This window comes from Lutra lutra, chromosome 4 (assembly GCF_902655055.1).
Source record: "Lutra lutra chromosome 4, mLutLut1.2, whole genome shotgun sequence".
NCBI classification, from domain to species: Eukaryota; Metazoa; Chordata; class Mammalia; order Carnivora; family Mustelidae; genus Lutra; species Lutra lutra.
In genome coordinates this window covers 66,022,228-66,048,277 of record NC_062281.1, presented here as the reverse complement: position 1 = coordinate 66,048,277, position 26,050 = coordinate 66,022,228, and the positions used below count along the sequence as shown (strand labels likewise).

Sequence of the window (26,050 nt, the reverse complement as noted above, 5' to 3'; positions counted from 1 at the left end):
TGACTGACTGACTGAGCCACCCAGATGCTCCTCCTCCTTTCTAATGTATGCATCGAGTGCTATAAATTTTGCTGTGCGTTGATTTAGCTGTGTCCCACAAATTTTCATATGTTGTATTTTCATTTTCCTTCAGTTCAATGCATTGAGATTTTATGTTTTACCCTCGATAATCTAGAGTGTTCCTTTCTAAGTGTTTGGATATTTGTTATGTTTCTCCTTTTGATGTCTAGTGTGCTTTTTATTTATTGTTTTTACTTTTCAAAATTTTAATTCCAGTAAATTGTTATCTAGGGTTGTATGTGTTTCGGGTCTAGAATATAGTGATTCACCTCCCCTACCCCAAGTACGGTGGGCTCCTGTTGCCAGGTACTGATTTGCGTTGGAGACTCAGGTGCACCTCCCCCACCCCCACTCCCTTCAGCTCCTGTTGCCAGGCACTGGTTTGCGTTGGAGACGGAACCCTCCTAGGGGTTCCAAGCAGTCCCTAGTGGCCCAGAGGACACTGGTGATCGGAGACAAAGCCACAAGGCTCTTTGGAGCCAGCTGGTGGCCATCCAAATGTCTCCCCACACAGTTCTGGAGCCGCTGCGGGCTGTCGCGGAGCAGCTGTGGGCTGCTGGGTTGGTGATATGGGAACGTTGGCCACATGTGCCACGAGTCTCTGGGTTTCGCTGGGAGATCCTGGCGTGCACTGCAGTGGTGGTGTGCCTAGTAAGGAGTGGACTCAGCTTAAGAAGAAGGAAGGGGCATTGTGCCCAGAATGAAGTATCTGGAAAAGACATGGAGAAGACCGACCCGGACGCACAAGCCTGTGGAGCCGTCGCATCATCTGAGCAGAAGGCCAGTCCTCTCCCGTTACAGATTCTTGCTCTGGCTGCCCTGAATCAAGATGTCGGGTTCTTTTCAGTGGAAAACGCTACGCAACTTGTGAAGGGACTTCGGGAAAGGCTGTTGAAGAGCCCTCACCAGCTGACTGATGAAAATCCCGTCTCTGGAGCAGCCCAGGACGATGGAGAACCCCCGGCGAGGAAAATGCCAGAAGGCTCCAAGGACAGCCCTGATCTGCAGGGAAGTGCAGACCCGCTGGTTCAGGACATTGGCAGCTGTGGACAGAGAGTGCAGGAAGAGGCAGGGGAGGCAGGCAGGCCAGAGCTTCCTGATGGAGGTGTGCCGTGGCAGGCCCCCAGTGAGGGCCAGAGCCAACTACCACACCCTCAGCCAGATCCTACTGAAGGTGATGCATCTGCTAGAGCTGCTTAGAGATCATCTGGAAGGTGGGGGCTCAAGGAGGCAGGTGGAGACTGGCTCCTACTCCACCGATCATGTGCCCTCAGGCGGGAGCCCCCTGAAAAAAGGAAAGCCGTCCAGGGCACTGAAGAAGGCACGTCAGGGGAATGAAGAGCTCCCAAGGAACACAACAATCCACCAAGCTGAGCAAGTATCTTTTCACCTGCGAAACACCCTCCTGGAAAGTGAGATTCAGAAGCTGCGCCTGAAGCTCGAGGCAGAGCCTGAGCTGTGCGAAGAGCACATCAAACACCTGGAGAGGAAGATGACGGAGGAGAAGGCACGCTGCCTGCAAGTGAAGAACGAACTTGCCAAGGTGCGCAGGAAGGTGGCTGCTGCCCACTGGAACTTAGGCCTCTACAAGAAGATGGCTGACGACCTGCACCGAGAATGGCAGAACATCTCCTCCTTGCATGACTGGGAGCACTCTGGAAACTGCTCTGCAGCACCATAAATTAGATGTTTTGCCTTTTTCATAAATCAGCTGCCTTGTTGGTTCCTAATTTGTCCACAAATTTTTAATAGCTCTGAAACTCTCTGTTCCTTTCTTTTAATTAGCGTTGGTAACTCCACCCTCTGAGGGTAGATTTAGGAGTAACTGAGCCAGCGTAATGAGGTATCTTCAGAACCTTGAAAGAAAGTTAACCACCAAAATCAAGGTGTTACCATTCAGTCAGGTATTGCCGGCTTTAAGTTCATAGTTTCCTTCTTGAGCAGAATTAAAACACATGGGAAGCAACAGTTAGTTGAAATGGACATTGTATAAAGGGTTTAACTTACCTCTTCTAGAAAGCACTTGCAAAAAACAGGAGCAATCTATTCTCTTGCATGAATACCACAGTCTATCCAGACAGCTCTTTCATAACTTCCATGATTTCTGACCAACTGAAAACAAGAGCATTCAGAGTAACGAACTCCGGCTTCTATTTTTAAAGTCATTGATCAGCATAATTTAGGAAGATTTCAGTGCATTTCTTTACTATAGGTTGATTTATTAGATAGCCCACAAAAAATATATAGAAATTTCCTATATATTTCTGAAGTCCAAGCCTGTTTATGCAGAAATAAGAATTTATTGCCTTAATTACAAATCTAACAGGAAAATAGACAAATAAGTTTGCTTCTCTTTCTCTTTTTAAAGATTTTATTTATTTATAGCAAGAGCACGTGTGTGAGGAGGTGGAGGGGCTGAGGGAGAGGGAGAGAGAGAGAATCCCAGGCAGATTCCACACTGAGCACAGAGCGCGATTTAGGGCTTGTTCTCATGACCCCAAGACCGTGTCCTAAGCTGAAATCAAGAGCTGGATGCTTAACTGGTTGAGCCACCCAGGTGCCCCAAATTTGCTTCTCCTTCAGTATCATATGTAATTGTTAATGTAGGGGCCTGGTTGGCCAGAGGGAGTCATTTTGTGTTTATGTAGTGAACTCAGATTGACCCTATACAGTAAACTTAGATTGACCCTGCCCCTCCCAGAGGAACTTACTTGCAAAGCCTAGATACAAGGGCGGGTCAGGCCAGGTGAAGACATCCAATCAGTTGGGCACGCATATTTCTACTAGGGTAAATTGAAATTCAATTGGCCACCCATATGTTACCTAGCAGTTTTTTTTTTTTTTTTTTTTTTTCTGTGTGTGGCATACTTAGCAAAGCATGACTGTGCAGTTTTCTCTGTGTATTGCAATCTCATTGGCCACCTGTGTATAGCCCGGCTAAACTACCACCATAAAAGTTAGTCTGTGAGGCTGGGAGGGGTCGCCACTTTGCAAGAGACGGCCCTGACCGGTCAGTTTGATTCTCGATGCTTGGCGCGAAATAAAGGTTTGCTTGACCTTCACTTTGTATCAGTGTCGCTCCTTTGATTACGGACCCTAGCAGTTAAGTAAAAAGCTAAATTCCTCTTCCTCCTAACCCCTTCCTCCAAGAGAGTCAGAATCACAAAGAGTATTTCTTAAAGCAATAATTATGTTTTTAAAAAATTTTTAAAGGATTTTATTTGGGAAAGAGAGAGAGAAAGAAACAGTGCAGGAACGAGGGGGAGGGTTAGAGAGAGAAGCAGACTACCCAATGAGCACACTTAACTGACTGAGCCACCAGGCACCCCAGCAATAATTACGATTTATTGTTGTACAAAGTCAAATTTTATCACAACACAAAATGGGAAAGCAAAGCAAATTGATTTGTAAAATCAAGTGACAGAGTTTTCTTTATAATCTCATTATATCAATATTACTTAAATGTGGTTTTTAACTCAATAAAAAATAGGTAGCTATTAACATTATATTCATAGGGGACCTAGTTTTCATTCATTACTTCACTCAAGTAATACTTCAGGAAATCCTTTTTTGATACTGTGTTTGACACTAGAGATTCAAAGATGAAAAGACAAAAAGTTCATATGCTAATAGGGAGGGCAGATATGGGAACAATCATTGTGATGTGGACATGCATAAGTTGCTTAGGGAGCATGGGGTGTAATGTCTAATTTTTCCAGAGAATAAGGTTTTTCAGGGGAGGAACACTTGAGTAGTTGGGTAAGACTTGAAGCTTGCCCAGCAGATAAGTTGGAAGAAATGATCTCAAGCTTGGAAGAGAATCTGGGCACATCCTTTTTTTTTTTTAAGATTTTATTTATTTATTTATTTGAAAGACAGAGATCACAAGTAGGCAGAGAGACAGGCAGAGAGCGAGGAGGAAGCAGGCTCACCGCTGAGCAGAGAGCCCGATGCGGGGCTTGATCCCAGGACCCTGGGATCATGACCTAAGCCAAAGGCAGAGGCTTAACCCACTGAGCCACCCAGGTGCCCCGAGAATCTGGGCACATCCTTTTTGAAGAACTATTTTGGGGGTATGAAGAAGAAATGGCAGATGAAATGGGACACAGAGGCAGAGAACACGTGAAATCCCTGGATCCTATGTAAAAGAGAAAAGGCTTCTTCGTGTATTTCATGGGAGAGGGGTATGTCTGTGAGATAGAGAGACAAAGGCACGGATGGACACAAGGTCATGCTGACAGTAGTGACGGATTAGAGTATGAGAGGGGCAAGGACAGGAATTTGAAGGGAACTCTGTACCGAATGCTTTATTGTAATAGTCCATGGAGAAGAGATCCAGAGATAAGTTAGGGCAAGAGAAGGGAAGACAAGAGAAGGAACTGGAGCAGATTCAAAAGATATTTAGAACAGAGAATTGTCAGTTCTCAGTGGTAGATTTAAAGGAAGTGGTAAAAGTAAAGAAGATGAATTTAGGATGATGTTCATGCTTCTTGACTGCAGTCACAGAATGGTGCCATTCTGAGTCCGAGGTGCTTTTGTGAAAATTGAGATAAGGTCAAGTAGGTAATTACATATGAATGTAAAGCTCCAGAGAGTGGACCCCAACTAAATAGAAATTTCCAGAATGATTGTTGAAACCATGGAGGTGGATATGTCCATCTAGAGAGGTTGATAGAGGGAGAGTATAGAGTCTGAGCAGAGTGTTCTGGGATGATCAGAACCCATGGGAAGGGCATGGGGAGAGGAGCCAGTGAGTGAGACAGGAGGGTATGGTCAGAGACAAAGGAGGAGAACCAACTAGGAGTCATTGTTGGTCTCAGCAAGAGAAATTTTAGAAGAGCTATGGGGGTGAAGGCCATTGAGTCAAGGTCTGAATGGGAGGTAAGGAAATAGAAACAAGTTATATAAGAAAATCTTTTCAGACATTTGGCTGAGAAGAAAGAGAGTTCTGGGTAAGTAGCTAGGAGAGAATGTAGGGTCAAAGACTGGGAAGGGTATATACTTTCTTATACATATACATTTATGTAGTTTTGCACTGGTTTGCCTTAAGTTGCATCAGCTCAGAATAATTTTGAATACCATTATTTTTAAGTGCATCAACAACTCTGTTAGAAATAGCATTCCCTGGAATACTCAATGACAAAAATTAAATATGGCCCAAAAATCTAAGGGAAATTATCAGATGATATTAAATATGAGATGCTGCAAAAGACCGTTTCATTTTTTCCCACAAGTCAAACTTGAAAAAGATGAATGTTTACTAAATAAACAAATGTTTTTATGCTTACTAAATAAAAAATTATTTTTACCTTTAAAACATATAGAGACCTTCCCTCATATGATTTTCCAATAGAGAACATGTGAATGAGAACTTAATGAGTTTTATTTAGATGATGCATCCAATTTTGAATCTAAAACAAATAAAAGAAAACCATGTCAGACTTTCCCAGTTATGGAGCTTTCACAGAATAAAAGGTAACAAAAGGCAGCAATAAGTCTCAGGCTCAAAGAGCATACATGAGTATAAAAATGAACAAAAATCAGTTTTGTGTTTTTAATTTTCCTCAAGATACTTAAAATTGTATTTTATTTTCTGTCTTTACAAATAGTAGCTTCATGTCTTTATATTGTTCCCTTTTTAATGCATACCTTCTACTATCATTTATCATTAGTATCTTGATGGCAGAGCTTTGTAGAAAATTAATCCATGTGTTTCTGGGTTCTTTTTGAAAACAAACATCATTTCCATTTCCCTTCCAAGTACTTAAGAGGAGAAGAAATCAGGTTCATGAAAACTATGCAAACTATTTGAAAGAGTCTATTAAAGTCCCATATATTGTAATTTGCCACTGAAAAGAAGATGCTAAGAAAAAGGCATTGTCTTCTGCATTTAAAAGTTATTCAAGTCACACATCAGAGGGCATACTCTGAATAATTTCCCAGTAACGGTGATACATTTGCATTGATCCAGTCACACACATTTATCTGTCATCAGAAGAAGGTATATTTGAGATGGATGAATAAGGCACTTAGAAATATGAATGACATTTCTGACTTAAAAGCTTTACAAGAAGTAAGGAAGTCACACAAAAGTGTCCCTTTAATCCATGGTGTGCAAGACAGTCTGTGCTGAAAAATTTAGATTTTGAGAAGTACCCAAGCTTTCTTTTCTTTCTATTCTTATTTAGTCTAATGAGCATACACACATACACACACACACACACACACACATATGTGTGTGTATATGTGTGTATATTATATATATATTATGTGTATATATGTATGTATATGTATGTACATATCTATAGATATATTTAAAATTTTTTTCTAGAGCATTTTATAACACTTCCATGTGCCAAGCTAGCTAAAACCTTCCCATTGCTTCTAATTTCAAGCTTCTAAAACATATGTTGGAATATGAAATATATGAAAATAATTTTGAAAAAAAAAAAGACATTGTCAAGATAACCAAATATTCTCCTTAGAATATGACAGGATCACATTAATTTTTTTTTTTTTTGGATCACATTAATTTTATGCCTGACATTCCTTTGCTCAATTCAGGGGAAGCTGGAAAACCTATGTACTTCTTCATTTACTTACTCTGTCATCTACTACCTACTTGGAGGTTCCTACTTGCTTGCCACCAGGGATATAGTGGTGAATAAGAAAGAAATGGCCTGCCCTCATTGAACTTGAAGCTTATGAGGACAGAAAAGCATTAATAAAGTGGTCCTACAATTACACACATAAAAACTATGACAGATATCATATCCATGTGCTGTGGGTGCATGTAATATGCTGGGGTTGAAGGTGAGGAGTTCTAATTCCATCTTCAAGCGTAGAAACAGCCATCTTTTTGCCTGGGCTGAGATTCAAAGAATATCTAGGTATTGTCTAGGTGACCAGTAAAGGATATAGTGGTAGGAACGAGGTTGTTGTAGAATAAATAATAGGAAGAATAAATAACAACATGTTTAAAGGCCCTGAGATTCTGCAAATAAGGCTTGGCCTTTGGGAGGCCTCAACTTGTGCAGAAGCTATGTGGCAAAAATCAACGTTCACTCCACCCCCATCCAAATCACTGCCCTCAAACTCTGACTGGATCTACCTTCCATGGCTTTTTAGTTAAGGTTTTCACAACTGCAATTATAGTAGCATTACCTCACTTTTCCCTTGCCCTTCCCATGTATTTTGGAGGGGTGGTTTGGGTAAAGCAAATGAAATCCAACTTATTTCACTATTTCTTATAAAGGCTTAATAATGGAAGAGATGATGAACTGAGCTGGCTGGGCCATATAAGAAGTTTATATATTCTTCATATGGCGCCTGCCTCTATCTTTATGCTTTTCTCCCAGCCATCAGACCTAAATGATAAAGATGTATTTATCAAAAAAAATAATAAAAGCTCCTCTGATTACATACTTCCTCTAAGGAGTGATAAACTTCATAATTATATCCAGACAGGTATCTTTGATTTCTCTGGGTTCACAAACTGCTTGCCTTTTCCAGCTTGTTCTGAAGATCTTCTATGAGGACCCTGGATTTAAAATGATACACATGATGCAAACTGAATGGAGATCACATAAAATTTGAAAAGAAAATTATGCATCTATGAAAAAGAGGATAGCAAATATTGACATCTCTGAAAATATCAAATGTTGGGAAAATGTTCTCTTTTGGGAAATAGAAACTATTAAATTGGGTAAAGAACATAAAAGGTAAAATTATAGGTAGATGTTCTCGAATGATAATAATTACTACCACTGATTGAACAGCTACAAGAACTGAATGATGGGTATGAGCATTTACTGAGCATTTATTGAGTACCTATTTAGATACCATGCTATGTACTTCATGTACATGAGCTGAGTTAAACGCCCTATAAGGTAGATATTTTTTGTTACTTCCGTTTTACAGACAGGGAAAAATGAGCCCCCAAAAGGTTAAGAACCTGCCAACATCACTCTGCTAGGGAGTACAGAGCGAGAATTTGAACTCGGAATGTGAGCCTGAATTCTAGTCTTTAGACTCTGAGTCCAGTGTGACATTGTGAACCCCAAAAGAAGACAACACACCCACAAAAAAAGTTTTCAAAAGTTCAAAAAATGTTTGAATGTTTACAAAATTGAGCCATGGTATATTGTCATTGCATTATTTCCAAAGTGGACAGACCTTCTAAATACAAACAAGTGCAAATTGTTCCCACTCAAGGTAAGAGCAATTCCCCACATTTATCACCAGAAAGTTACAAAGCTCTGATGCTGATATATCTGTCTGGCAGCTCCTGATAGAACTACTGTTGTTCCCTTTAGAAAGGCAATATTTTCCCAGGAGTTTCAGTATAAAGTATAAAAAGCTATGCCACTTAATTGATTAGATTCTTTTTCATTTATCATTATCAATTGATAAATGACATGACATATTACCAGTCACATCATGACCTATCCATTCAGAGAATTGTCAAAATAATTCTAATGGAGAATTGCTCCTACAATGGATTTATCTTAATATTTTCTAGTCAAGTTTACTAGTGTTTTCACCAAAGTAGGAAAATTATAAAGTTTTTCAGTTTCAAGTTGTACGGGATCGTTCTAGATGGATATTAACTTCTTTGATGAATAAACCCTTAAGCGTTTCAGTTTTCTTTTAAAGTCTCCAAGTGCCCTAAATAGAACTAGTTTTTGAATTCCTTAGTATTTGCCTATCCATTTAGGCTAGTGATTCTTAAGCTGCATTGCTTTAAAGTTACCTGTGAGCTTTAAAAAAAAATATGCCACACTGGGGATCTCGTAGTTGTGACCTGGGGTACCACATCGGGTGTGGAGATTACTTAAAAAATAATAATAAAAAAAAAACTTAAAAAATATACCACACTGGGCCCTACATAGATAAGAATATTTATGAATAAGTATCAGTCCTTTTTGAAACCTCACCAAAGTGATTTTAATATACTGTGGGGATCAAATTTAGGCTAACAATCTGGAAACCACTAATTCAGGTTCATTAAATCTAGAAAATCACTGGTATCAGTCCTCTCAAGTTCCATATTAAATGCAAACGAAGAGAATAGTAGAATATGGCTGACCCTGGTTTCCTTTTTCCTCTCCTGAGTGTCTGTACTGGACATGGTCAACTGCCTACTCTCCTTATGGACTTCCTGTACCGCAGGGGCTAGAAAGCCGAAACCTACTTTTTCCTGACTCTCTTTCAGCCTTGATTCTGGGTACAGATTTGTAAATGCTGGTAAGATAGGAAATTAAGAATGAGGCAGAGGCCATCTCCTGCTGTTGCTGTGGCCATGTCAAGGCTACAGAGATGTGACTGTTGAGAGGCAGTCGGCATTGCTGGACTCAGTACTCTAGTGTCTAGTCACCAGGTTTATAGCGTGAGAGGCAGTTATGGTAACAGTGGTGGTTGGAGTAGTGCAGTCACAGCTTCTGGACCTTTGGACCATCCCATGAGGGAGAAGTAAATTCTATTTGATTGAAGCTACTATGTTTGGGGATCTATTATGGGTTGAATTGTGTCCCTATCTCCCCCAGTTCATATGTTGAAGTCCTAACCCCCAGCACCTCAGAATGTGACCTTATTTGGGACTAGGATTATTGCAGATGTAATTAAACTTTGGTCACCAGGACGCACTCTCATCCAATATGACTGATGTTTTTATAGAAAGAGGAAATTCAGTTTGGGAAGATGAGAAAGTTCTAGAGATGCATGTGCTGTAGGTTGTGTAATGTGAATGTACTTAATGTCACTGAATTGTATATTTAAAATGGTTAAAATGGTGCATTTTATGTTGCATATATACTGGGAAAATCAGGACACAAAGACACACATAGAGGGAAGATATGAAGGGCAAAGATGGCTGTCTACAAACCATGGAAAGAAGCCTGGGACAGATCCTTCCCTCAAGGCCTTCAGAAGGAACCAATTCTGCCCACACCTTGATCTCAGTGTTCTAGCCTCGAGAATCATGAGACAATAAATTTTTGCATTTAAACCAGCCAGTCTGTGGTATTTGTTATGACAGTCCTAGAAAACTAATACAGTTCTCTGTTCAATAACTGGACAGTATCTTAATACAGGTCCTAAAAGACCAATCTGAAAATTAAAATAATTGTTTTGTGACAGTTCTAGCCCCATTTTTCTTGTTAACTAGTCAACACCACAGACTGATGAGAAGGAGCCCAAAATAGCATTTATAAGTGTTGTATTTTCTAGGTCCTTTATGGCTGATTATTATTCCTACCCTAGTTGCATACACTCCTAGGATAGTGACCAGAGCTATTGAGAACTTTTCAAAGGATGTCAACACTCAGTATAAAACCCCCACCCCAAAGCTTCTAGGGTGGGTCAGGGGGGCTCATAACTTGAAATTTTACTACCAATTTTTACAGGTATTTAATTTATAAAATGATTGAATCTTTTATAACAGAATGAGTCATCTCATCTGTCATGTCACTGAAAGGGACTGATTACCCAGGGGCCAGACTCATGGGGTCACACTATCTCTGCCTTGAAGATGACTACAGCTATATATTATGTGTAGTTGTACAGAGTTAATGATAATCTTTTGAAAATACCCTAGGATACAATGATAAAAGCCAATTAAAAATGATCTCTACCTACTACCCTGTGGAATTAAATCAGCTCTTATGTGTTATTATCTTGAGACCAACAAAATGAATAATTTTAAATGAATGTCCTCCATGAGGAGACAACTGATTTAAAACATTCATTTTTTTTTTTAGATTCCATTCTCTGTGACAAAAATTTGATATTTTATTCTGTATCAGTTCCACATGACCTATATTTAGTGGTAAGAAATAGAGACTTGTTAAAATAACTGGTATATTCCCTTCTACTGAATTATAATTAATGAAGCATGTGAGTGGTTGCTGAGCACCTATAGATATAATTACCAAGCTCCTTCCTTCCAGGCATTCAGAGAATCAAAGCATGCCTTCGAAGTTAGAGTGATGACTAAAATGTGTTCAATACGAACAATAGTTTTATGCACAGCTGTTCTAGAAGTACAATAAAATACCTTTCTGTAAAAAGCATATCAGTACTTTAATAAGGATGTAATTATCTTTCTGGCAGGGAAGTATTTGTGTGGACGAGGTAGGAATGTCACTGCTACTTTGTACCCTGTGGCTCAGCCTTCCAGAGACTAAGGCTTTTACTATTGACTCACAGAGCCATGAGCCCATCCCAGACCTTACCAGACATCATCAGTGATTTTCCTGCCAGTTTTAACAGTACAACAATTTGCTGAAAAGTTGGAGCAATTCAGCTTAGTCACTTAAGAGCATTCCTCTCAGCTCTGAAATCCTAGTTTCCCAAATGAAAGGTATGTCACTCCGTCCCATGTCATTAATTCACTCTACTGCCCTTCTACCCCGTATCCTGCATTGACTCTTCATCACTCCACCACTTCATTTTATGTTGTGCCTGCTGGAAGCCTACTTTCACTGTAAATAGACTTCCAACTTTCTTATCTCTTCAGAGAACTCCTCTCGTATTCTTGCCCTGACAGAAATTGGACTCTCTCAAGGATAGATTCTTTTGTGGCTTTCTCTTCTGCCAATCCACCTATCATGGGACCAGAAGGGAAGGAGGTCAGCATCCTCCCAAATCCGCATTTCTCCTTCCCTATCAATCACACTTCTAGAAAAAGCTCATTTGGCCTTTGGCATTGTGCCATTCCTTGTTTGTTTCCTCTAACTCCTGTGTAATCTCTGAAATTACTGTCCCAGGGGCACATTCTTTCTCTTTATCTCTAATCTTGCCAACACCCAAGGAAATTCAAAATGGCTGTATTGATTCTCTGGTGATTTAGTCCATTCATTCTCAACCGCATCAGTCTTGGTGATTTATACTCCACTTCAGCCAAATTTCCCATGACTATGCCCTGACTTTTGCCACCAGCCATAAATGTTCTGTACCACGACTCCTAATCTCAGCCTACATTTTGTTAAAAATTTCTTCCTTCCATTTCCTTGTTGTCCTCAGTTATGCTATATCTGCATTCCATATAATGATCCTTATACCCTTCTTGATTCTTCCATTTGACTCCATCATTCCTCCTACACTCTTCTCCTTTCCTCTCCAGATTTGACACCATGGATGAATACTTGAGCTAGTATCTCACTAGGAACTCAACTTCCTTGCCATGCTGATCTTTCCATGGTCCTAACCCAACAAAACCTTAACTCTGTATGACCACTACCATCTCCCTTCTTTTCAACAACCAGTTTTTAGTTCTTACCCCAGTTTTTCTCTTGGTAAATTTCTTCAGCCCCCATTTCTTCCCTTTTGGTAGATAATTTTGCTTCCTATTCCATATAGAAAATTTACCTATCAGTTATTATTTCTTTCAAGTTGTTGACTCTCTTTATAATCCTAACTAGACTTACATTTACCTCTTCAGTCTTACTGGATAAGTTATCCTTCCTAGTGCTCAAACCCATTCTTCCATTGGTGCATTCTATCTTGTACTATCAATGTCTCCTTCCCTAACTCTTCCTCCATTCATCCTGCCGACATACAAAAATTGCTCCCTATCCCTTAAAATTCCAAATTTCAAGTGGTCATTGATGCTGCATCTCCTTATAGTCATTCCTTATTCTCTACCTCTCTCCTTATTTTAATTTCTAAGAGCAGTAGTCTGCTCTGATTCTCCATGTTCCCACCTCCTATTCACTTCTGTCTTTCTCTGTCTTCTGCTCCTGACAATTTAATCCCACATTCCACCACGAGAGTTGCCAACACAATTTACATTGCCAAATCCAGAGGAAACTGGTCAGTCCTTTTCTTGCTGGATATTACTGCACACTTGGCACCACTAATGTTTCTCCCTATCGAAAGTCTCTCATTTCTTCTTTGATTCCTGTGACTATCTTCTGTGCTTCATTCTTATTATGTAACTATTCCTTGAAAAAAAAAATGCAAACAACTCAAACCAAATACCTCAAGATAACCTGATCTATTTTAATCTATCTACTCCATTGCCCAAGCTAGAAGATTTGGAGCTGTCCTTGATTTCTTCCTTCCCATATCCAACCAAGTGCAGAGACCAGGTGGTTTTGCCTATTAACTATTTTTTTTTAATACTCTCCTGACCACACTACTCTGGTCCTGACTCAATGCCTCACAACCTCTTGCTTGGACTATTATTGTAGCCCCCTATTGCCCTTCCACCCCACTTATATCTGGCTCCCTTACTTCCATCATCCCAGTGTGCAGCATCACATACATCCTAGCCCTGTACACATCAGACTTCCCACAACCTGGTCTTCCCTTAAGGTCTCCAGCATCTTTTGTTTCTACTCCCGGTTTGTACACTGGTAACACTCAAACACTTCAGTTTCCTAAACAGGTAGCATACTGCTTCTCCCCTTTGCTTGCACTGTCCCCTCTGCCTGCAAGTCCTGAGGCTCATCCTGTGCTTAGGTGTCATTGCTCCTGCAGAAAGCTTTATCTACCCCTGCATTCCTACCCAGTTTCTGGGCATTGTTAGGCTGCTCTCCTTTCCTCACACAGAGAAGATCTCTGTTTACACTGGCCGCCTAGTGTTAAGGGTGAAATGATAGGCCAGTGTGGTTCCTCTCCCCCGCTTCGTTACACTAGTAAGCACATCAAAGGTGCCTATAACTGTGCTACATTTGTGTCTGTTTTTGCAGTGTGAAAAACAGTGCCTGAAACGCTGCTGTAGGCAGTCAGTAAATAACCTGACTACACCTCTCATTCAGTTCAATTTAGTACTCATGAATTAAGCAAGTGAAAAAGAATGCTTGCTTGTACTGGATGTTGGCTTCCTTTAAGAATGCTAACAGGGCTTGGGAACCATTTGGGGGAATATGGACATCAGTAACTGCTCCTTTTGATACCCAGGAGATACTGCTGGGCTGCCACAGGTCCACCAGTAGCACAGGAACCAACCTATAATTCATATTCCGTGCAGGTGGGGAAAGATCTATGTCACAAAGTGAAACATGTCATCTTGTTTACATTCAGAAATACAAACACATTTTGGATTTAAACTCAATGCTTTCATCAACAGGGTAAAACTTTTACTTGATTTTTATTTAGGTCTCCAAATTATATCATATCTGTAATAGAATTTGATCATAATTGACAAGTAACAGTTTAGAGACCAATATACATTAAAGCCACAAGGTAAAAATTAGATAAAGCAGTTTTAAGTATGACTTTGATATGCTTAAAATTATTACACAAATACTTGAATAAGAGAGAGAAAGATAAATTACCTTTTATTTTACTATACAACAAACTGTGGTATATTGGCAACATTTGGTAACGTGAAATGGAACACTCTCCAGGTAACACTCTCCTTCCCAATGCATACCTTTTACCAGTCCCTACTCAAGCTTCACATGGTGATAGAAGCTTGGTCAGTCCTTTTCTTGAGCTAATAATCCTAACTAGACTTACATTTACCTCTTCAGTCTTACTGGATAAGATATCCTTCCTAGTGCTCAAACCCTTTTTCAGGTTGGACTTTATAGTGAGGCTCGTCTCTCTGTCAGAGTTCTTAGAGCAACTCATGCTTCTTTCATTCCCTAGTTTCATCTTAACAGAATGTAAGCTCCATTTGGTCACCACCCCATTCCAAATGCCCAGAAGAGTGCCTTGTGTACATCAGCAACTCACCGTTGCATATGTGGAGACCCCATGTAGTATTTACTCTACATTCACCCCATGTTCAGTGTTTTGTAGGAAAGCAGGAACCAGCAGTGTTTGTCTTACTGCAGTGTTCCCAGTGCCTTGTCTGGTGCTTCACATCCAGTAGCTAGTGCTCTGCATTCTTTGAAGGAATTACTGAACTCAGCTGGGAGGGAAGAGGGCTCTATCCTCCTTTCTGGAGTAGCCTCAGGCTACAATTTTCAATTAGACCCAATTTGCGTTTACAGTCCTGTCTCTGTCTTCTCTGTGTCTGGGACTCTCCTCTTCCTGCATTTCCAGCCTTCCTCTGTCACTGGGCCTTGATCTCTGATCTGATAAGATTTAGTTACTTGATCCTCACTTAGGTGTCAGTGTCTGCATTCTGGTAGGGAACTCTAGAAGACCAAAAATGTTTTGTGGCTCAAGGAATAACACCTCTGGTGGTATAATTTAATCTTAAACAGGGTAGAGAGATATTTGTTTTGGGGACAAAGAGTCTACCTTTTTTTTTTTTTTTAAAGCAGGTGACTCCTCCTCAAAATTGCAAGGGCAAATATGACTCAGCTCTCATACCAGTCCAACAATCATAGAAAAACAGAAGTGTGGGCTGGAAGGGTTGCTGAGAGGTCATTTGATCCATCTGTCAGCCCTTGTCCAAGGATACATGTAGGACTGAACAAACCTGTCTCCAGTAGATGTATCCAGACCACATCTTTTAAGTCTCCAAAAGAGGAGGGTTGAAACATCCTAACATAACTCATAGCCACATTTAAGAAGATTGTAGATCTTTCTCCCCATCCCTCACACTGCAGCACATCTTCATTTTCTCTTGTTCCATTTTTCAATAGGGGATGTCTGGTTTCTTGCCTCCGTTAGATAAAATACATTGATGTCTTTCACTTTTCTCTACACGTTAGGTTTTCTGATCCTTTAATCATCTTTGAGACCTGCCTCTAAACCCATTACAGAGACAGTTTTTTTGATATTAAGTTTTGCTGCCATCCCTTAATGCCAGTGAAGATGAGGAAATAGTGCTGTATTTGGAGAGTAGAGAGCCATAAGAACCTAAAATAATATAAATAGCCACTCTGGCAAATTCCTTTATGTGTCATTTTCTAGGGTGCATGTTAAAATAAGAATCCTCATCCTGCAGAATAAAGTCGCTTCCCTGTAGGGAGTTCCGTAGAAGTGACACGCCTCACAGCCTGACCTGGAGAGGGCTTCCTAGGAAACAGGCTATCAGACTAAGCATTTGGTCTATAGGAAACTAAGAAAAGCAATTCGCAAAATCGGGAATTGTGTTCTGTTGTGATATTAGGAAAGGAAGTTAAAATGGATTATCAGTCTTGCTACTTTTGGCCATTCTAACTGGTGTAATGTGGTTTTAATTTGAATCTCCCTGATGGCTAGTGATGAATATTTTTTCATGTGTCTGATAGCCATTTGTATGTCTTCATTGGATAAGTGTCTGTTCATATCTTCTGCCCATTTTTTGATATGATTGTCTGTTTTGTGTGTGTTGTGTTTGAGAAGTTCTTTATAGATCCTCTATATCAACCTTTTGTCTGTATTGTCATTTGCAAATATCTTCTCCCATTCCATGGGTTACCTCTTTGTTTTGTTGACTGTTTCCTTTGCTATGCAGAAGCTTTTGATCTTGCTGAAGGATTCTGATGGATTCCTGTCTCACGTTGAGATCTTTTATCCATTTTGAGTTTATCTTTGTGTACGGTGTAAGATAATGGTCAAGTTTCATTCTTCTACATTAGCTGTCCAATTTTCCCAGCACTATTTATTGAAGAGACTGTCTTTTTTTCACTGTATATTTTTTCCTGCTTTGTCGAAGATTATTTGACCATAGAGTTTAGAGTCCATATCTGGGCTCTCTACTCTGTTCCACTGGTCTATGTGTCTGTTTTTATGCCAGTACCATGCTGTCTTGGTGATCACAGCTTTGTAGTAAAGCTTGAAATCAGGTAACGTGATGCCCCCAGTTTTTTGTTTTTCAACATTTCCTTAGCAATTCGGGGTCTCTTCTGATTCCATACAAATTTTTGGATTATTTGCTCCAGCTCTTTGAAAAATGCTGGTGGAATTTTGATCGGAATGGCATTAAAAGTCTAGATTGTTCTAGGCAGTATAGACATTTTAACAATGTTTATTCTTCCAATCCAAAAGCATGGAATGGTCCTCCATCTTTCTGTGTCTTCAATTTCTTTCATGAGTGTTCTGTAGTTCCTCGAGTATAGATCCTTTACCTCTTTGGTTAGGTTTATTCCCAGGTATCTTATGGTTCTTGGTGCAATAGTAAATAGAATTGATTCTCTAATTTCCCTTTCTGTATTTTCATTGTTAGTGTAGAAGAAAGCCACTGATTTCTGTACATTGACTTTGTATCCTGCCATGTTACTGAATAGCTGTATGAGTTCTAGTAGTTTGAGATACCACCTTACAGCAGTTAGAATGGCCAAAATTAGCAAGACAGGAAACATGTATTAGAGAGGATGTGGAGAAAGGGGAACCCTCTTACACTGTTGGTGGGAATGCAAGTTGGTGCAGCCACTTTGGAGAACAGTGTAGAGATTCCTCAAGAAATTAAAAATAGAGCTTCCCTATGACCCTGCAATTGCACTACTGGGTATTGACCCCAAAGATACAGATGTAGTGAAAAGAAGGGCCATCTGTACCCCAATGTTTATAGCAGCAATGGCCATGGTTGCCAAACTGTGGAAAGAACCAAGATGCCCTTCAATGGATGAATGGATAAGGAAGATGTGGTCCATATACACTATGGAGTATTATGCCTCCATCAGAAAGGATGAATACCCAACTTTTGTAGCAACATGGACGGGACTGGAAGAGATTGTGCTGAGTGAAAGAAGTCAAGCAGAGAGAGTCAATTATCATATGGTTTCACTGATTTGCGGAGCATAACAAATAACATGAGGATATGGGGAGATGGAGAGGAGAAGGTAGTTGTGGGAAATTGGAAGGGGAGGTGAATCATGAGAGACTATGGACTCTGAAAAACAACCTGAGGGTTTTGAAGGGGCAAGGGTGGGAGGTTGGGGGAGCCAGGTGGTGGGTATTAGAGAGGGCACGGATTGCATGGAGCACTGGGTGTGGTGCAAAAACAATGAATACGGGCGCCTGGGTGGCTCAGTGGGTTAGGCCACTGCCTTCGGCTCAGGTCATGATCTCAGGGTCCTGGGATCGAGTCCTGCATCAGGCTCTCTGCTCAGCAGGAAGCCTGCTTCCCTCTCTCTCTCTCTTTGCCTGCCTCTCCGTCTGCTTGTGATCTCTGTCAAATAAATAAATAAATAAATAAACAAACAAACAATGAATACTGTTACACTGAAAATTTAAAAAAAAAGAATTATCAGCTTTTCTCTAGTAAAATTTTGTGGAAAGGATACTTGGATACATAACATGGGTATTTCAATCTGGGTGGCAGGCACATGCCCATATCAAGATACAGGGGACAGTAACACTCATGTGACATTTGTAAAGTGCCCCTACTTTATAGGTATTTCTGATCTTTTCAATAATGCCTTCGGGTAGGTGTTAATGGTAGAGACATTTAAAGAACGAGGGCGCCTGGGTGGCTCAGTGGGTTAGGCAGCTGCCTTCAGCTCAGGTCATGGTCCCAGAGTGCTAGGATCAAGTCCCACACTGGGCTCCCTGATGGGCAGGGAGCTTGCTTCTCCCTCTCCCACTCCCCCTTCGTGTGATCTCTCTCTCTCTCTCTCTCTCAAGCTCTCTTTACCACAAATAAAATCTTTAAAAAAAAAAAAAAAAGAGAAGACTCAGATTCATAGAAGCAAAGTCAATTTTCCAAGGATGCAAAGCTCCAAAATGGTGATACAGGAAGTACTTAGCTCCAGTGCCAGTATGGTAAGTGTGTTTAGGGTCTTCTGAGGAAATAAGCAACTTCCAAGTTCTTGACTTAGTGTTTGAGGAGGTTTGGTTTGCAGGTCTCCTACTCTAATCTTTCCTGTCAGGGGTTATTGACCCTATAAAGTAATATGCAGGTATTTCAAAGTTGAGATCAGTTTACTCTGGGCAGGTTACCATCATTTCCTTAGGGCCTGATCACATCCAGATGAAGTGATAAACTATCTTTGAATGGCAAAGCTCAGTGAGGGTTTATGATGATGACAATGAAGGATTAGTAGTCTTGTCAGGATGGCCTCAGGTTGTGTGCTAACTACTGCATGTCTTGGCTGTAAAGAGCCATCTGATATTTCAAGGAAAGGAGGCTCCTTTCCAGAAACTTCTTGCCCTGAAACCTGGTGGTTGTTCCCATGTTTTCCTTTCCTCAAAGGATTACTAGTCACATATGGTCAGATCTGTTTAAGAGGTGGAAGCAATTTAGGGGTACCAGGGTGACTCAATAAGTTAACCATCTTGAATCTTGATTCCAGCTCAGGGTTGTGAGTTCAAGCCCATGTTGAGCTCCACATTAGCCGTGGAGCTTACTTAAAAAAAAAAAAAAAAAAGTGGGGGGTGGGGAGAGAGAAAGAGAGAGGTGGAGGCAATTTAGTGTGTGATCAAGAGTATGAGTATGGACTCTGGAATCTGAAGGTCCTGAAATGGAATGTGAGCTTTGGTAGTATTGGCTGTGTGACTTCAGGGGAGCTTTTAACGTTTCTGAGCCTCAAATTCCTCATCTGTACTATGAAGATAATAAAAAAAACCTACCTACAGTCTTTTCTGTAGGAGGAGTTGGAAAAAATAGAAGTAAAACACACAGCAGAGAGTCTGGCATACAGTGAAATCTTAAAAAGTATTAGCTTTTTTTTTTCTTTTGAAAAGTATAGCTTAAAATAGCTAGAAGTAGTAAAGATATAGTTTTACTTCGAGTGTTTCTGAGTAAAATGAAGACTATGTGGAGATGATTCCCTTTTTCAAACATTAAAACCTATAGACAACTTTAAGGAGGAGGGGAAGCAATAAATAAACCATGAATATGAGCAAGGCTGGAATGTTTCCTAACACAAGGGCAAACAGCTGGATTTGAAGCCATGACAACCTACTGGTTAATTCCCTGGACTCTAGAGTCTGACTTCCTACAATTATATTCAAGCTCTCTACAATTAGCATCTGTGTAATGTAGGATGAGTTCCTTCATCTCTTTGGGCCTCACTTTCTTCATCTGTAAAATGAAGATGATAACTGCACTTCTTAGTTGTTACTGTTATGGGATAATAGAGACTACAGTAAATATAATCATTAAGAGCATAAATTTTGAAACTCATGACAGGATGAGTCTGGACCCCAGTTCTGCTGCTGTGTGACTCTGGGGAACTTACTTCAGCTCTCTGTGCTTGTCTCCTCACTTATAAAATGGAGCTATAAATACCATATATTTTATAGATCTGTTAGGCTTAAACTAATCAATACTTATAAAATGCTTTATTTTATTATTTTTTAAGGATTTTATTTATTTAAAAGGGAAGGAGAGCTCACAAGCAGTGGTTGGGGGTGGGGTGGGTAGAGGCAGAAGCAGGCTCCCTCTCATCGGGGGCTATGATGCAGGACTCTCAGGACTGTGGGATTATGATCTGAGCCAAACTGATTGAACCACCCAGGCACCCCCAATAAAATGCTTTAAACAGCACCTGTTTTAGGTAAACAGGGGTCATTTGTTAAATAGTAAATGATTCAAAATTCAAAAAGTTTATTTGCAAAGAAAAACTGTCATATTTTAGTCTGGCACTAATTTCATGGCTCTTCTGGTCCTTATGCTGTGTTTACTTATTGGCTTGCTCCAGGCTTCATGGTCCACCTTTTAGGCCCATGGCTGATTACATACCTGGTACAGGTATTTGTGGAGGTGCAGTCAGTGTCCCCCAACAGTTTCAGAGTGAGTTTTTCATGTGGATATGGGAAGACATCTGGTGTTTCTTCAGCTTGGGAACAGATATCTGGCCTGCCTCCCAGACACTTAAAAGTAATGCACAAGCACAAGAGAGGAGAGTCCTACTCTATATTTACTCTACTTTTTGTTGGTTTGGAAAAGTATTGAGCACTTATGTGCCACATAATAGGTTTCTAAGTATGAAAGCTCCATATCAAGTTTGTAGTCAACCAGGGTTTAATTTACATAATCATATTAATTACATATTAACACCCATAAAATTTTAATGCACAGCAAAGTATCCTCTCTTATTTACCCTTGAGACTGTGTTTTTGGTCTGAATCCATTTAACCTTGTGTCTTCTTTTAGGATTTTTGTCTCTGACCTCTTGAGAAGATTTTCTGACACCCAAGGTCAAGTACTGTTGTTATCTGCTTTCATGGAACTTTTAATTACATCTTATTCTTATAGATATTATATTAGTTTTCTAGGGCTGCTATAATGAATTTCAACATCTGAGATGGGTTAGAACAGCAGAGATATAGTCTCACGCAGTTCTGGAGGCCAGAAGTCCAAGATCTAGGTATTGGCAGGCAATACTCTCTCTGAAGCATCCAGGGGAGGTCCTTCCTTGCATCTTCCAGCTTCTGGTGGTTCCAGGCATTCCTTGGCTTGTGGCCACATCTCCCCAATATCCATTTCCATCTTTACATGGTCTTCTCATCTGTGTCTGTATCTTCTCTTCCATAACTTCTAAGGATACTTGTCTTTGGATTTAAGAGATAGCTGGGTAATTCTGGATGTTCTTATCTGAGATCCTTAAGTGCATTTAAAAATTCTTTTTTCAAATTAGGCCATGTTCACAATTTCTAGGAGTTAGGGAATAGGCATACATTTTGGGTGTCTATGATTCACCCTACTGCAATTGTCATATCAATATCCATTTTCCTATTATCTTCATGAGAACAGAAACTGTAAAATTCTCCCCTTCTGCTCATACCTCTAGTGCTTAAAACCATGCATGCCACAGAAGGCACTAAATATTCTGTAGATGGAATAAATTAAATAACCCATTTTTACCTTTCATTTTTTCAGATATGTGCTCTCTCTAAAACTGCTCCATAGTATTTCTGGATTCTAATTTTAGTTCCTCTTACCAAAAAATTGATAAGGTGGTCCACTTCAATTTTGTCCACTCATCCCACTTCTTGACTCATAAGTGTTTAGGGTTTTTTTTAAAGATTTTATTTACTTATTTGAGAGAGAGAGAGAGATAGATCATGAGGAGCAGAGGGAGAAGCAGATTCCCTGCTAAGCAGGGAGCCCAATGCAGGACTCAATCCCAGGACTCTGAGATTATGACCTGAGGTGAAGGCAGACTTTTAACTGACTGAGCAATCTAGGTACTCCCAACTCACAGGTCTTTAAATTTTAAATTTTCATGAAGTTTAATCTTAGAATATGCTGCTTCTTAGGTCACAGTACTACATACTTTTCTGATGACTGGAGTGGCCATTTTAGCAACACAGTTAAAGAAATGTTTTTATCTTATGGCTATTATTGCCTTTGTTCTACTTCTTATGACTTCTTAACATTTCAGATACCAGGGGAATGCTGGAAAGGAACTTAGCCAGAGAATACGGTCCCTTACAAACCAAAGGCACTTGGTAGGTTGTTAAAATTCTGGGACTCATTTTACCTAGCTTCATCCTCTCTCTCTTACAAAATGCTAAGTTATTACTTCCCTAAAGCACAGACTCAATAAGTAGAACAAAGTCTATTTTTTTTTCAGAAACCTTCCTTCAGCTGTTTTCCTTCCATTCCAACCCAATGATTTATGTACTTTTCTAGTTTACTCAAATTTGTGGATGGCTTCTCCCCTTCCCTATTCTACATTAGTCCTATGTTAGCTTTATTTCCTAGAAATGATGAAATGTACATCAGTCCAATAAAATAAGAAATAAGCATGCTGAAAAAAGATTTAATTTATTTGCTTGTTTCAAGAAGGGGTAATCTCAGAAAAGATGGTATTAGAAAGAACTAATGGGATTTGGGCTTGTGTTAGGTGATTTTGGATAGGGCTAAGGAACTGAGATTTTTCTTTTGTTGAATATTATCAGAATGAGGGGAAATCCATCACTGGATATCCTGATAATTTTATCTAGAAGGTGAAAAAAACAATTAGGGCTATAAGTGATAAAGAAGCAATAGTCATATCAGAAAAAAAAAAGGCAGGAGAGGGAGATTTTGTCATTTTTCTGGTTTGGACTTTTTTTTTTTTTTTTTTTTTGGTCTTTGTTTAGACATGATCAGAGTGGTCTTGTTCTTATCTTATTTCATGAAGAACACAGAATGGTCTTGACTGGTGTTGGTACTCTGTAAAGTGGTCTAACAGGAGAGCATCAAGGTTTCACTGTTACTGCCAGGTTGGCCGTGGCTGTCAGAGCTGCTTTTCCTCATCTCAGGATGACCACTATTTTACTGAGGTCATGTGATAACTAATGGAATCACAAATGAGGGGTGGGCACTCCCTGCAATATCTAGCCAGAATGGCTTGAAGGTAATTTGAGTGATAGGGGTGTTGGGGTTATGGAATGAAGAAAGTAGCCTTGTGATGGTCTATCCAGGAGAAATTAGGAACTCAATGACACTGATCCTGGTACCCTGCATCTTTGTAGTACCACATAGTACCACCTTTCTCATGTAAAAGTGTTGATACTACTTAATCCCTGCCCTCTAAGTGAACATTTGAAAACTTATAACTAAGAAAAGGTTCCTTAGAAGAATGAAACTGGACCATTCTCTTATACCATACACGAAGATAAACTCTAAATGGAGGAAAGACCTCAATATGAGACAGGAATCCATTAAGATCCTAGAGGAGAACATGGGCAGTAACCTCTTCAAAATCGGCCACAGCAATTTCTTTTAAGACACATCTCCAGAGGCAAGGGAAACAAAAGCAAAAATGAACTTTTGGGACTTCATCAAGATAAAAAGATCTACACAGCAAAGGAAACAGTCAACAAAACAAACAGGCAACCCACGGAATGGAAGATGTTTGCAAGTGACACTACAGACAAAGGGCTAACATCCAAGATCTATAAAGAACTTCTCAACTCAACACCCAAATGACAGATAACCAAGTCAAAAAATGGTCAGAAGACATGAACAGACACTTCTCCAAAGACATACAAATGGCTAACAGACACATGAAAAAATATTCATCATCAGTAGGCATCAAGGAGATTCAAATCAAACCACACTGAAATACACAAACTTACACCAGTTGGAATGGCCAAAATCAACAAGACAGTAAACAAAATGTATTAGAGAGGATGTGGAGAAAGGGGAACCCTATTACACTGTTGGTGGGAATGCAAGTTGGTACAGCCACATTGGAAAACAATGGGAGATTCCTTAAGAAATTAAAAATAGAGCTTACCTATGACCCTGCAATTGCACTACTGGGTATTTACCTCAAAGACACCAATGTAGTGAAAAGAAGGGCCATCTCTACCCTAATGTTCATAGCAGGAATGGCCACAGTCACCAAACTGTGGAAAGAACCAAGATGCCCTTCAATGGATGACTAGATAAAGAAGATATGGTCCATATATACAATGGAGTATTATGCCTCCATAGGAAAGGATGAATACCCAACTTCTGTATCAACATGGATGGGACTGGAGGAGATTATGCTGACTGAAATAAGTCAAGCAGAGAGAGTCAGTTATCATATGGTTTCACTTACTTGTGGAGCATAAGGAATAACAGAGAGGACATTGGAAGATGGAGCAGAGAAGTGAATTGGGGGAAACTGGAGGGGGAGGCAAACCATAAGAGTCTATGGACTCTGAGAAACAAACAGGGTTTTAGAGGGGAGGAAAGTTGGGGGTTGGGTGAGCCTGGTGGTGGGTATTATGGAGGGCATGTATTGCATGGAGCTCTGGGTGCATAAACAATGCATGCTGGAACACTGAGAAGAAATAAAATAAAATAAAATGGAACAAACAAGACAAACAAAAAAACACATTGAGATACCACCTGACACCAGTTAGAATGGCAAAAATTGACAAGGCAAGAAACAACAAGTGTTGGAGAAGTTGTGGAGAAATGGGAACCCTCTTACACTGCTGGTGGGAATGCAAATTGGTACAGCCACTTTGGAAAACAGAGTGAAGCTTCCTCAAAAAAATTAAAAATAGAGCTACAATCAATGCACAGAAATCAGTTGCTTTTCTATATACTAACAATGTAGATGTAGAAAGAGAAATTAGAGAATCAATTCCATTTACAATAGCACCAAAAACCATAAGATACCCAAGAATAAAACTACCAAAGAGGTAAAAGATCTATATTCTAGAAACTACAGAATACTTATGAAAGAAATTGAGGAAGAGACAAAAAGATGGAAAAATGTTCCATGCTCCATGGATTGGAAGAATAAACTTTTTTTTTTAGATTTTATTTATTTATTTTTATTTGACAGAGATCACAAGTAGGCAGAGAGGCAGGCAGAGAGAAAGAGAGAGAGAGAGAGAGAGGAGGAAGCAGGCTCCCTGCCTAGCAGAAAGCCCGATTCGGGGCTTGATCCCAGCACCCTGGGATCATGACCTGAGCCGAAGGCAGAAGCTTTAACCCACTGAGCCACCAGGGCGCCCCAAGAATAAACATTGTTAAAATGTCTACACTGCCTAGAGCAATCTACACTTTCATTGTCATCCATATTAAAATACCATTGGCATTTTTCAAAGATCTGGAACAAACAATCCTAAATTTTGTATGGAACCAGAAAAGACTCTGAGTCACCAAGGGAATGCTGAAAAAGAAAAACAAAGCTGGGGGCATCACTTTGCCTGACTTCATGCTGTATTATAAAGCTGTGATCACCAAGACAGCATGGTATTGGCACAAAAACAGACACATATATCAATGGAACAGAACAGCAAACCTAGAAATGGACCCTCAACTATGTGATCAACTTATATTTGACAAATCAGGAAAGACTTAAGTATAGAGAAAAAACTGATGGTTACTGGAGGGGAGGTGGGTAGGGGGATAGGTTAAATAGGGGACGGGTATTAAGAACATTTGTTGTCATGAGCAGTGGGTATTGTATGTGAGTGAAGAATCACTACATTCTATACCTGAAACTAATATTACACTGTATGTTACCTAGAATTTAAATAAAAACTTGAAAAAAAAGAAAAGAAAGTGTGACATTAAAATGTACTATGTTGAGGGGAGAAAATTTAGTTTTTGAATGCTTTCAAATTAACTTGCTATCAACTTAAAATAGAATGTTACATATTAGGCTGTTATGTGTGAGCCTCATGACAACCACAAAACAAAAACCTATAGTAGAAACACAAAAGATAAGAAAGGATTTAAGCATAACATTTAAGAAAGTCATTAAACCACAAAGGAAGAGAG

The 26,050-nt window shown here is 39.8% G+C and overlaps 2 pseudogenes; one reads left to right on the top strand and one right to left on the bottom strand.

The window, feature by feature from the left end:
- Positions 1 to 7: 7 nt before the first annotated feature.
- Positions 8 to 1,741, top strand: LOC125097273 (uncharacterized; annotated as a pseudogene).
- A 100-nt stretch (positions 1,742 to 1,841) lies between these two features.
- Positions 1,842 to 26,050, bottom strand: part of LOC125097272 (carboxypeptidase A6-like) — a 268,721-nt pseudogene continuing 244,512 nt past the window's right edge.